Raw genomic sequence first — 13,932 nt, 5'->3', positions numbered from 1 at the left:
TTTGGAAAGGATGCTTTCAGACAAACGGTACAAACATAAGATGGTCCAGACTTTTTTTTTTTTTTTTTTTTTTTTTTTTTTTTTTTTTTTTTTACAGTGTCCTGTCTGGCAAGGTGGCAATAAGAATAATTGTCTTGATGCCAAAAGGAGCCCAACAGATTTTACTTTCACAAGTGTAGCGGTATCGCAATTGCCATAAGATGGTCCAAACTTAATGTTCTCCCTGAAAAGAGAAATGGCCTCATTTATTAAACTGTTATCTGGCTGGTTTTGTAAGTTTTCAGCAGGTCGGTGCATACAACGGTACTTTCTTTTGATGATCATTCCACATCTGATATTGTGCAACCGTTTAAAAGAACAACTTTTCCAATATCTTTTTCTCATTCTTTCTCTCATATCATTCTTGTGTTGTTGTTGAAACTGTTTTTCTCCATAACGTTTAGAAATATATGACCTCATGTAAGCTTGATGTTTTTCTCTGAATGAAGGACTCATTTTGTAACTATTTCTGACATAATCTTGTTGTCTCTGTCTAAACACTGGAGATTCTCTGTACAGTCGTTTAATCCGTTCTTTCTGCCTCAGCCTAAATACTGGAGATTCTCTGTAGAGTTGTTTAATCCGTTCTTTCTGCCTCAGCCTAAATACTGGAGATTCTCTGTAGAGTTGTTTAATCCGTTCTTTCTGCCTCAGCCTAAATTCTGGAGATTCTCTGTAGAGTTTTTTAATATTCTGCGTCTTCTTGTGTCGGAGTTTAGCAGATTTCCTGTATCTGGTATTGACACGTGTTTTTTGCATTTGCCTATACAAAGGATCATCTTTATACAGTTTTCTGATATATTCTCGTTTATTCTCTCTAACTTCAGCTCTTTCTTTGTAGTTCTTCCTCATTTGCTCTTTCTGCTTTTCTTTGTATGTAATATTGTCTTTATAAAGGTTTATTTTGTACTGTCTCTTTTTCTCTCTCTGATCAGCATCGTCCAGCTGATTTTCTTTCTGTTTTTCCATTCTCTGTGGTAGTTTTTTTGCACCCAAGAGTCTTCTCTTCAATTTTAGCCTTTCCTTCTTACTACGTTTTAACAGTTTATTTGAGAGTTCCTGAATTGAAGACCCGTCAAGGTTTAAATCATTCTGAGATACACAGTCTGATGTAACTTGGTTTTTTCTCACTGAGAATGAAAATGTTTGGCTTTCTAGATCAGCCAGACAGTCGCTCTTTTCTGCAGCAGGTGTCTCATTTGGAGGATCCACAATGGATGTTCTGACCTCAGCTGTTGAATTTTCATTTCCAATGTCTTGTTTGTGATCAGTAGATATATACACAGGTATATCAAATATCGGTGCTTCAACCTGTATGGCAGTTTTTATGTGCTGCGTAGTTTGTGTTGCGCTCACTTGCATGGCTTCAGTTTCATGGTGAAATGTGATAGGATAGAGATCATACTGGCACTCTGGGTCAATGCTAAACATTGTGTAGACAAGTTTGATCCTTTCAATCATGTCATGAAGATAAGTGAATTTCAGCATAACAGCTTTTCCACCACTTTCACCAGGAGGTAATGGCAGTCCTGTAGACTCACGGGCATGAGGATCAAAATACACATATTCATCAGAATTCAGCCTGCAGACTGCGATAGCTGTTGATGCCATAACTAGCAACCCGTACTGGACCTCTGATGTCAAACATTGTAAACCTTGTTCAAGGCTCTGAGCGTATTGATTTCCCTCAAATAATCCAAAATGAGCAGGGTGAGACTTGTCCACCTGATACCGATGAGTACGGCTCTGAACCACAGCAGGGAGCTCTTCAAAGGATAGAAACACACCCTTAGGATTGCGCCGTCTAGCCCGTTTATACACAACATGACCTTTATCCAACACACGATCAAGGTCTTCCCTGGTAATAAATTCATTTTCATGGACAAATGATAAGAAAACCAAACTATTAGCCATACATTGTGTATTCCTGTATTTACCATACTTAGAAGAAGCCTGACTTCTGGATGCACAGACGCTTCTCACTGTTGGCTGAACTACAAAAGCTGGTTCATTAGATGGTCCTTGAAATTCACCATGGTGCCGCAGATGCTCACTTTCAACTATGATTGACTGGGGTTCACTGGACCGTTTATGAAGTTGTCTGTTTTCTGCCAGACTATGGTTTATCTCTGCGACATGTGTGTCGTTTGGAGAATCCACAATGGATGTCGTTGCCTCAGTTCTCAGTGTTTCATTTTTGTTTTGTGTTTTCTCTGCAGTTATACACAAAGATGTATCTAATGTTGATGTTTCAACACCTGTAGCATTTTGGGTGTTTTCTGTTTTCTTTGTTGGTTTCACTTGGGGGGCTGCAGTTTCACTATGAAATGTGATAGGCTGTATCTCAAAAACACAGTTTGACTCAATGCCAAAGTTCCTGTACACAGATTTAATCCGTTCAATCATGTCATCAAGACGTTTGAATTTCAGCATGACTGCTTTTCCACCTCTTCCACCAGGAAGCAATGACATGCCTGTAGACCTACGAGGGTGAGGATCAAAATATGCAAATTCACCAGAACTCAGCCTGCAAACTGCAATCCCTAATAATGCAGTGACTAGCAAAGCATACTGGACCTCTGATGCCAAGATCTGCAGTCCCTGTTCAAGGCTTTGTAGTTTATCTCTGGGGTTACCGTCAAATGTACCATAAGTAGCATACCGGGACATGTCAACTCTGTACTGATGATTGCGGCTTCTAACCACAGAATGAAGCTGACTGCAGGATAGGAATTCATTATTCGGCTCAATGCGTCTAATTGCTGAGTACATGGCGTGACCCATGTCCAACACACGGTTAAGGTCATCTCGAGTAATGAACTCATCTTCATGGACAAATGATAGGAAAACCAAACTATTAGCCATACATTGCCTATTCCTGTATTTACCATACTTAGTAGAAGCCTGACTTCTGGACGCACAGATTCTTGTCACTGGTGGCTGGACTTCATGTGGAATGGCTGGTTCACAAGATGGTCCTGGAGCTTCTCCATGATGCTGCCTATGCTCACAGTCAACTACAGTAACCACAGGTTCACTCTGCATCACCTGCTGTATGTTGAAGTCACCGACAGTCGTTTGTTGGCACATTTTTTCCTCAGAAGACATCAGATCTGTGCAGTGATCAGGAGAATGGATTTGCGGACTTGGAGCTGTTGAAATTGACACATCAACTTTCTCACCACTCTGGGAAACACATGGATGCTCTTTCTCCTGCTGTCTCCTTAGCTTCTGAGACTGGGAACGCTGGTTTTTTCTAGGCATCGTTACAGATCAAGAGATATGTAAACAAAATAACCAAAATTTTATCTAGTAACTCTTTAAACTTTTAGGCACCAGGCAGCTTTATCAATTAGATGACTGTTCTTCTCCTGGATTCCTCCAATGAAAGTACTGCAACAGCAAAGAAACAGCAACTCTCAGGTCTTCAAAGCTCTGCCCTCTCAGATATGTTGCAGTGTAAATCAGCAAGGCAGCAGGTAGCGTCTGGTTGAAGGATTACACTTGTTAATTCACCAAAGCAGCAAACAGAGGCCAGGTCTTTTTAAGATGTTTTTATTCTTGCACATACATAAACTTCTTACAAAAAAAAATCTTAAAATATATCTGGATCAAAACCTTTATTGACCAAATATTTTTTATGTGTGGGTCAAATTAACTTAAACTCTCAATAGAGATCCAAAAATGGTTTAATATGAAAATGTGTTAATATATGTATTTATAAGTATGTGTAGGTATTTAAACTAAGAATTTCTGTACTGAATATGACCAAATATTTTTTATGTGTGGGTCAAATTCACTTAATAAAATATATCTGGATCCAAACCTTTATTACAAACCGTATATTCACCTCGAAACCAGCAGGAGGATGAGAGATGGGTAACAGTTCCTTTCAAGTGTAATTCAGTATGTATCTATATTGATGTATTTATAAATATGTGTAGGTATTTAAACTAAGAATTTCTGTACTGAATATAAGCAAATATTTTTATGTGTGGGTCAAATTAACTTAAACTCTCAATAGAGATCAAAAAATGCTTTGATATGAAAAATGTGTTAATATATGTATTTATAAGTATGTGTAGGTATTTAAACTAAGAATTTCTGTACTGAATATAAGCAAATATTTTTATGTGTGGGTCAAATTAACTTAAACTCTCAATAGAGATCCAAAAATGGTTTAATATGAAAATGTGTTGATGTATTTCTTGAACTTAATGCAAATAACTAGTGCAAGAGTGTGGATAGGACAGAGAGAGCGGTGAGAGTGAAGAAACTCTCAGGTCTGGTAAATGTAGTCAGATAAGGCACTCAAAGACCTTGTTGCAGAAAACTTTTTCATGTAAAATGTTGTTCTGGAAAAAACTTTGTCTGGTAAAATGTTGTTCTGGAAAAAACTTTGTCTGGTAAAATGTTCTGGGAAAAGTTTTTCTGGTAAAATTTTCTGGAAAAAGTTTGTCCATAAAACAGATAGAGTGGTATAGAGTAGATGGGATAGAGTGGTAGAATATCCAATAATTAGATAGAATGGGTAGATGGGATAGGAGAGCTAGAAAGTCCCAAAATATAGTGAGAGAGGTAGAGAGACAGCCGGGCACCTGTAAGACAAAAGGAAATCAATTAAATGCTGTTCAAATAAAACTAAAGCAGTTTCTGCAAAAAAAAAAAGTAGGCTATTAAATCAATGTTCTAATTTCATAGAAATGTGAAGACTATTGGACAGTAACTTTAGTTAGATTTCAAAATCAGCCAAACTCGATTAAAACAATTCTCCTGGTAATATCTAGATGAGGGGTGGGCAACAAAAATTCCACGAATGCGGTATCTGGCAACTTTTGGAGCCATCCTTGGTTCACACACCTGAATAAAATGACTGAGTTACCTCCTCAGTATGCAATCAGTTCCTCCAGATTTCTCTCAAGCATTTCATAACTTTATTCACGTGTGTTGAACCAAAGCACATCTAAAAGTGGCAGGATAATGTCCCTCAGGAACTGGAATTGCCCACCCCTGATCTAGATGATATATAAATACATTGGGTTTATTATGATTGCACTAACACCATACATTTTTCAGAGGATGTTCAGTTTTTAACAACTGTCCTGAATAACTCTTGTGTGAGCTAATTTAATAGAGAAACAGTGGAGGCTGAGAACGTGGATTAAGACTTATTTGGAAAGAAATCAATGCGACATCCAAATGGATGATAAAAAATAGTGTGTGCTGTTATCAAAGATAAGACTAGTCCAACCAAACTAATACTGACCAGGCATGATCTATATAAAAATGTTACTGTCAGGAGTTTTATGATGATGGCTCCTAATATTCACAGAATAAAATACTAGTAATCATTCACATTCAGCATTCCATTATTTGTTCAGGACCTAGTTTTAACACCAGGGAGATCATCTCCAAAAAAAGATCAGATATAAAATGAAGGAACCTAGAGTGCAGAGCAAATAGAGGAATTGTTTTTCTAATAGTTGCAGAACAGCAAGGAAAGGGACACATATCAGATGATGATGATGTTCCAGATAAGGCTGTCATATGGCCTGGGAGAAGAGCCTAACATTATGCAGTTCATGTCATCTAGAGCTCCCAGAGCTCTGATGTTCTAACATCCTAAATGCTCTCTGGGATGTCTTGGAGGAAAAACCAAGGCTAATGAACTTACAATCAAGGATTTAGCATTAACTAAAACTAACATAATGACAAAAACTAGAGTTAAAGCACACTTTCATATAAAAACTAGACATTGCTAGAAAAAAACAAAAACAATTTTAATAAAAAACCTGAAACTATAAAAAGAGTTTCCAAAACAAATCAAAGCCAACAGGTTCAATAACTTTTTCACTTTTTTCTTTGCTGTTTTGCAGATGACAGGTTCAACAGTCAGGTCATTTATCTTCCTGCAGTGATCTGTCCTTATGTCGGATTTTATTTTTATTTATTAATTTATGTTTAGGTCTTTCCCCCAGGATGTAAGTTGTATTACATAACTGAAAATATAGCAGGCTGAAAGAAAATACAAATTAAACTCAATAAATTAGGTAAGAAAGAGTAAAAATTACTTAAAAGTGCAATAGAATAAAAAGATAGATGACAAATATACATTAAATAAGAACTAACATTTTAGATTGTTTACAATCCAATGAAGAGCTGTGTTTATTTTCTCCAGCTTATCTGAAACAACTACATTCTGAGTTTATTGAAAAACTTGATATGATCGATAGTGAGCTTCTAGTACCCAACAGTGTACTGATTAGGGCTGGGATATAGAAAAAAAGCTTATCAATAAAAAAAAATGCATCTTGATCAATATCGATAATTATTGAAAAGATTTGAAACCATATTTTATGTGAATCTCTGCCTGGACATTTTATGATATTGCTAAATGATTGAATTTTAATAAAGAACACAAACACAGACTTCCAATTAAATCTTTATTTAACCAACTTTTTAACCATAACAGAATTGTTTTAAAGAAAAATAACTTAAAAGACCTGAGTTATGTTATTAAATACTGACAAAAAATAAACTAAAGTGACCAGAAAAGTGACCAAAATAAATATAACAAATAAATAAATAGAATACCCTATTTGGGTGGGAATAGAACACCACCAGCTTGTGGTAATTAAAAGATTGTAGGACTCTAGGCTACCATGGAAACTCCACTCAACAAGAACAAAAACCCAAATCAACTCACCCTTTAGCCTAGCATTTCTATGGGCTATTTTTTCTCACCCCTATTCTTCTAGAGGTGCTGTTGGCACCTTGTTATGGTTCAGCTTAGTTTCCTGCTTTAACCTGAGTTATTACTTTGAAGTTTCTGGCCCCTCAGCATTTTCCTCTCAATTGTTAGAACTACGTGGAAAACTGCCCAGAATATATGAATATATATATATATATATATATATATATATATATATATATATATTATATATTCCCCCCCCCCCGAAATTCCCGAAGATTCCTCGGAGGAGAGGTGCGCCGGGGCCTACACAGCTCGTACTCCTGTGGGTGTGAGCGGCTGAGATGATAAAAAAAAAAAAGTTGGTTGTGTTATCAGACTTCGTTTTCACTGGTTCCCGACACATTTTCCAGATGACTGTGGTTTGTTTTTTGTCCGACTTGGCATGACCAAAATACTGCCAAACTGGCGAACTACAAAAACCCTTCTTTGGAACAATTTCCTCCGCCTCTACTTGCTGCGACATCTTCATGTGCTCTGTGTTATGGTGTGAGAGGGCGGCGCTTTGTGACGGCGTGCCTGGGTCCGCGATTGCGATTGGTTGGGAGGAAGCAGTGACTAGCATAAACCTACATGATAGGCTAAAATAAAGTTTTAAACACATTATCAACACAGAACTTCCATTTATGAAATACTTACTGTGTAAACAGCTGGCTGTCACCAAAAACAGCTACTGAAAAGCAGAAAAACAACAGTTTGTATGCAATGTTCAAAACAGATTAGATTGTAAAAGATGACAAATGTTATCATAATATATACCAGCCAAAGCAGCAGGGAGGGTTGATTCTCAATCTATGGAAAGAAAAAGAATTTAGAGGACACATTTATAATTCCCGCTTTGGACGGTATAAGGAGACAAATATATATATATGGAGAAAAATGTAATGCATGGAACTGTAACTTAAAAAAATTCTAAGAAATTGCTGCACTTTCAATATTTCACTTAGTTGTAGGCAGTTTAATTCACACTCAGTTGAAAAAGTCTGCAGCAGACAGCAGTATAAAGGACTTCCCTAATGAACAGTGTGAACCACTATAAGGCTCCATGCAGTAACGTCAAAACACTTTCTTCTACACAAATTAACTTTGCAATTGAATTTAGGTGAAAATGTGGTAGTGTGAAACAAAAAATATCTCCTTGGTTTATCCAAAAACAGGTTAATTGAGAAGTACTCATGTTTGTTCTTCCAGAGCTTTACTCAGATGTAAGCTGAGCAAGTCATCGAGCTCATCAGCTCTGGAGCAGACCGCCGCTGGGGGGCAGATTGTTTATAATATACTGCTGAAATTTCATTAGATGTTATATAAGGGTTATTGCCAGGATTATTTCAGTGTTCATTCATCACCAATAATAATGGCTCAACATCAACATGAAGCTACGTAACAGGGTACATTTAATGTTTGCTCTTCCATTCTAAAAGAGGAGCATCATGCCCAGCCTTTTTTTTATTTAAACCATAAAATGACAGAGAGATGGAACTCAAAGTGTCATCTTTTGTCAGCTACGAGCAGAAACAGGTTAAACTGCCCCCAATGTTGTTGTTTTTTTTGTGACTAATTTAATTTTAACTATGTTTTCTTAGAATTTTGCTTACATATCCTACCAATTAATTTGACATATTACTACATGTTCTTATAAATGGTGCTGTTATGGCTTAAGCTTTTAATAGTATAATACTGAAAATATGAACATGGTAATGGTGGACTAAAGTGGTCTAGGGGTTTCTCAACTTTTGAATGTTTACTTACCAGCCAAAGAGAAGTCGACAGTCAGGGGGCTTCTTTCAATCTGAGAGAGGAAACAGTCTGTTATTGACCCGAGTATGAAGGTTTAATCAACTAGAGCCACAGAACAAAAAACTAATACTTAATATTAGCTTTTTGTCTTTGAAAGTTACCTTAATATACTTACTAAAGCGTTGAAATACAGATGAACATTATTCAATAAGTAAGTCTAAACAGTCTAAAGGTCTAATTTTTCTATCAACCTGAACGCACCATCAAATGCATCTCCTTTTACAAAGCAGATAACAGCATTTTACCATTAATGGATAAAATATGTTTTCAAAGGCAAATCTGTTTAAAACTGGAAACGAGGTTCCATGCATGCTAGTAGCAACGGTTAAAATGACAGAAATGGTGATTGAAACTCCTCAGAAGGAGAAATTACACCTTTATCACATAAACGGCTTCATTTTGTGCTCCATATCAACATTTTTATTTATTTATTTTTTTTTTTTACAATAAATCAACTTTACAGTATGTGCACAAACCAGACATAACCTTTACATGAACTGGCAAACACTGCATGAAGAGGCCCACATCTGAACAGCTTGATCCCAGCATTAGATGAAATGGACTACAGCTGTTGCTGCTATAATCAATAAAGATGTTTAAAAATTAAATGGGAAAACCTGCACCCTCATTTAAATCATTTAAATAAAAAGCTTTTTTCTGTGTTGATTTAAGCTTGCATTTAAAAAGGAGGATTATGTTAAATGTCCTTTTAGACAGAAATAATTAAAAACAATACTTTTGTGAAGAACTGTAGTTGATATTCCTGCACAGAATGTGATCATTTGAGGAGCTGCTTCTTTTTAGTTTTTAATCTGTCCCTTTTTAATTTGAAGCCTTTGGGAATAATGCACAGCATGTGTTTGCTGTCAGATTAGAAATTATGACAGTGTTATATTGAGGATAGTAGCAGTTCAAATGATACAGTTAGCAAAAGTCCTCATTGGACAGCCAAACTTCATTGTCGTTCAGAAAATGTGTTATAGAGAAAAGGCCCTTTTCTATCCACCAATCGAAACGCACAAACTTATTTCTATGTAGCATATATCTATAGCCTAGTAAACTAGCCCCACCTGCCAGCGGCCAAAATCATTTTTGCCTGCGGGTGGTCCAGCCTTGATCAATGCCCCAGGCCCTAAATCTGGCGGGCCAATCACATCGCTCGGTGGTCAGAGCGTTGGCCAATAGGCACAGACATGGTTTGAAAAACAACAGGTTGTTCTCATCAACAATCTTCTGATGTCTTATTCATCGGGGCCACACTAAATAACACCTTTTATCTCCCCTAACGTCTGGTTTATCAGGCTAATATATCTATTATTCCAGATGGCAGTGTGGTGGGAAGTAACACTGTGCTTGCATACAAGTATCCCCAATAACACTTGTTTGTTAAAGGAAGCTAACTTTACGTTGAGAAACTCAATGTTAGCTTTAACTTTAGGAAGCCTTCCAATCACTTTTACTTTGAAAGCCTTCAAAAAACCTTCCAGTTCTAACATCGCAGGACACTTTACATTGCAGCTCTGCAGCCAGACTACTGTTTACGCACTAAACACAGCAACTATAGCAAAGCTGCTCTCTGGCATGGAACACAGGAGCAGCAGAAGCATCAGACGCATCTGGACACACTTTACTGGACGCACTTAAGAAGCATCAAAGATACATTTGAGGCACGTTGGACCTTAATGTGTACAAGCATCAAAAATGAAGCAGCATAAGCTTTTTTGCTGCTTTCAGCGCTTACAGTCTGGACATAGAACTGGTCTCCAAGTAAACTCTGCACTAAAAACAAATGTAAAGCAGTCACTTTAAATATGTTGATTTGGTCTTTCAGGAATCGAATCCACAAATATCTCCCAACCATATAGGGATGTTTGCACATGCCTCAGCTCCTTCAGTCTAATTTCTGTTTATTAAATGTTTGTCAGCATAAAAACTATCACACACACACTGATTTCTACCCATTTAAACTTCACATAAAACAGTTCATTTCTTTGCAAACATCAACATAGAAACATGGTTCACTGATGTGGTCTACAGTTGTTGAACTTCATGATAACTGTGCACATACCAGCCAAAGAACAGAACTCAGTTGATTTACGTCAATCTGACGGGAGACAGAACTCAGTAGTGCTTATCAGCTGTTTTTCTTTAAATAATCTACTTGCTGTTGGGTTTGAAAATACAGGCAGAATAATAATATTCCATAATTGGTATTATCAGTTGTGAAATTCCAGTTCTACACTGCAAAAAATATAAATCTTAATAAGTTATTTTTTCTTAAAATAAGTGTGTTTTTCCTTGATTTGAGGAGATAAGTAAGACACTTTGCCAATGGAACAAGACAATTTCCTTTTAAAATAAGAAAAAACTATTTTATCGTCTTATTTCAAGTAAATATTATCTAACTATCTTATTTTAAGAGTGAAAATACTCATTCCATTGGCAAATCATCTTATTTACCTGGTCAAATAAAGGCTAAATATACTTAATTTAAGCCATTTTTTACTTATTTCTGGATTGTTTTTGCAGTGTACTGTCTGACATTAACTCAACATCACATGCAGCTCCTATTACGAAGCAGATAAAAATGCTTTAACCAGTAATGATTCATACAAGCTTCCAGAGTGTAACTTCAGCTAATCATATTTATTATATTTAAAGTTTTTATGTATTTAAATATTTGTTATGTAATTTATTGATTGATTGCTATATTTCATAATGGAGTATTATTTTCTGTGGCTCAGAAAAGTCATTAAATATTTTCAAAATCTATTGTGAAGCATTCTTTGGTGATTTAAGGATAGAAACAAATATGAGATAAATATGTGTTTGCACATGCACAAATGGTATATATCGTGCATCCGGTACAGATTGGGTAGTGACAGGACCAAACACAGCTTAGGAGGTGGGAATAGTGTGATTGGAGTACTTCAGTTTCTGCAAATTCAGCCAATCCTAACCAGCACCACTTCACAGAGAAATCCCTACTCCTTAACTGAATATCAGAACATGAAATTAAAGGTTAAAATGAAATACTGAGCTAAAAAACCTAAGTGACTCAATACATAGAGTAGCTTTACAAAAAGTTTTTTATTGTAAGGTATTTGTTTTTTTATTTCATGAGATATTTCTTTGCTTAATAGAATATATATTGACAATTTATCAATAGCAATATTAATTTACATAATTTTGAATGAAATGGCTCTCCACACACATTGTGTGCCAAATGCACATACCCGATCATGTAGACCAGGCATCCCCAAACTCGGTCCTGAAGGGCCCCTGTCCTGCAGGTTTTAAAGGTTTCCCTGCTTTAGCACAGCTGATTATCATGAATGCAGTAGAGCAGAAGCCTGTTAATCAGCTTTCAATTAAAATCAGCTGTGCTGGAGCAACGAAACCTCTAAAACCTGCAGGACAGCGGCCCTCGAAGACCGAGTTTGGGGATGCCTGATGTAGACAGAGCAAGCCAGGCTATGGTTAAAAAAAATCAGCCTTTGCCTTTACTAAACCAGAGTGTACAAACGGTTTACTAACCGTTTCCAAATTTGGTTATTTAAATGTAGCACTTTTGCATCGATTAAACTATTCTTTAATATCTCACATATTTCGGCCCTAACGGTACGTTTTCCGACATTAATTAAAACTAGCCGTCCATCTTAGCATTTAAGCTAACGATAGCTAACGCTTAGCACCGGCTCGTCGAATTTATAAATAAAAATAAATGGGAACCGTTACCAATTTTGGTTATTTAAATGTAGCACTTTTGAATGAATTAAACTATTCTTTAATATCTCACATATTTTGGTAATATACATACTTTCATTGCGAACATAATTAGACACGACCTACCTGCTCGGTGAACGGACAAGCGATAAGCTATTTACCCACAAGGCACTGCGAACACAATGCGAGAGAGATTCAGGAACTGTCGGATATTTTGGCTTCGCCAACGAGTCCATATGTTTATTAAAATACTGAATACAAAAATATTACTTATTCTCAATTACTGCTTCCTATTTGTTCGTTTTTTATGTTCTTGTTCTTCTCCGGCGGACATAATTAGAAGCGACCTACCTGCTCAGTGAACGGACAGTGAAAAGCATTTTACCCACAAGGAACCGGGAACACAATTTTGAGAGACATTCAGGAACTGTCGGATATTTTGGCTTCGCCAACGAGTCAATATGTTTATTGAAAATACTGAATATTAAAATGTTATTACTTATTCTCAGTTATTGTTTCCCATTTGTTAATTTTTTTATGTTCTTGTTCTTTTCATGGAGGAGCAGCATTATAATGGGAATTTATTTTTGACAAAAAGATGAAGTATTTTTTGTAAATGCTAGTTGTTTTTGTTAAATTGCCAAAGTATTTCGTAATTCTGTATGTGTAATTGTGGTAATTACATCTTGCTAATAATTTTAAGATTTTACATAAAGACTGAATTACAAGTACATGTCTGATAACGCCATAGTATTATTTTTATTTGTAAATTCTGCATGCCTAATGCCATATACCAGGCATCCCCAAACTTGGTCCTCAAGGGCCGCTGTCCTGCAGGTTTTAGAGGTTTCCATGCATTAGCACAGCTGATTGTAATGATTGCAGTAGAGCAAAAGCCTGTTAATCAGCTTTCAATTAAAATCAGCTGTTCTTGAGCAAGGAAACCTCTAAAACCTGCAGGACAGCGGCCCTTGAGGACCAAGTTTGGGGATACCTGCCATATACCTGAATGCTGTGTCTGTGCATTAGCCTTTAAATCTGACAGATTTACAATACAGCTAATTTAATGAACCAATGTAATAACTCCACAGAGCTTCAGTTTCTACACTAGCCAAATCTCATAAATTGGTAAAATACCAGGCAACATCAAGCTCATATTTTGCTTGTTGCTCTTAGTTACAAGAATCTGATAATTTGAAAAAAAAAAAAACTATACATACAAGTATGTAGACACACACTGAAACTAATTACCTTGAAAACAAGTCCCCACAGGCAGCTGCTGCTGCTGCTTGTTTTTGCAGCCAAACTCTACACTAGTAGGCATTTTTACTGAGCATCTCTGTGGGAGTGGGGAGTACCAGCATAGTGGACGGTGGCTTCACTTTTTTCAGGCAAGCATCAATCCAGTGAAGAAATAAAGTAAATAGAGATCACTGATCTGTAGTTACTAGTTTTTCAGCTCTGTGCTGCCATAGGGCCAAATGTCTGCCTACATTAATGCAAGATCTGCTCCTGAAATCTGATGTGTTATACCTATCTGTAAATGCTTGCAACTTAAAAGTCCAATTTTCCACTTATGGTTAACACTTGGTATAAATTAAAACAATGAAAGTTATGCA

The 13,932-nt window shown here is 36.4% G+C and overlaps 1 long non-coding RNA gene across 2 annotated transcripts; it reads right to left on the bottom strand.

The window, feature by feature from the left end:
* Positions 1 to 3,578: 3,578 nt before the first annotated feature.
* On the bottom strand, positions 3,579 to 12,687 carry LOC119780955. Of its 2 annotated transcripts, none has more exons than XR_005280471.1 (5): positions 12,665 to 12,687; positions 8,540 to 8,579; positions 7,550 to 7,582; positions 7,430 to 7,463; positions 3,579 to 4,637 (listed from the first exon to the last, which is right to left on the bottom strand). It is a non-coding gene; the product is annotated as an uncharacterized LOC119780955 (long non-coding RNA). The 2 variants fall into 2 exon arrangements; XR_005280470.1 differs by lacking the exon at positions 12,665 to 12,687 and adding an exon at positions 12,440 to 12,487.
* Positions 12,688 to 13,932: the final 1,245 nt, after the last annotated feature.

This window comes from Cyprinodon tularosa, unplaced genomic scaffold (assembly GCF_016077235.1).
Source record: "Cyprinodon tularosa strain WSP-4 unplaced genomic scaffold, ASM1607723v1 ctg1684, whole genome shotgun sequence".
NCBI classification, from domain to species: Eukaryota; Metazoa; Chordata; class Actinopteri; order Cyprinodontiformes; family Cyprinodontidae; genus Cyprinodon; species Cyprinodon tularosa.
This window is presented reverse-complemented; position numbering and strand designations above follow the sequence as displayed.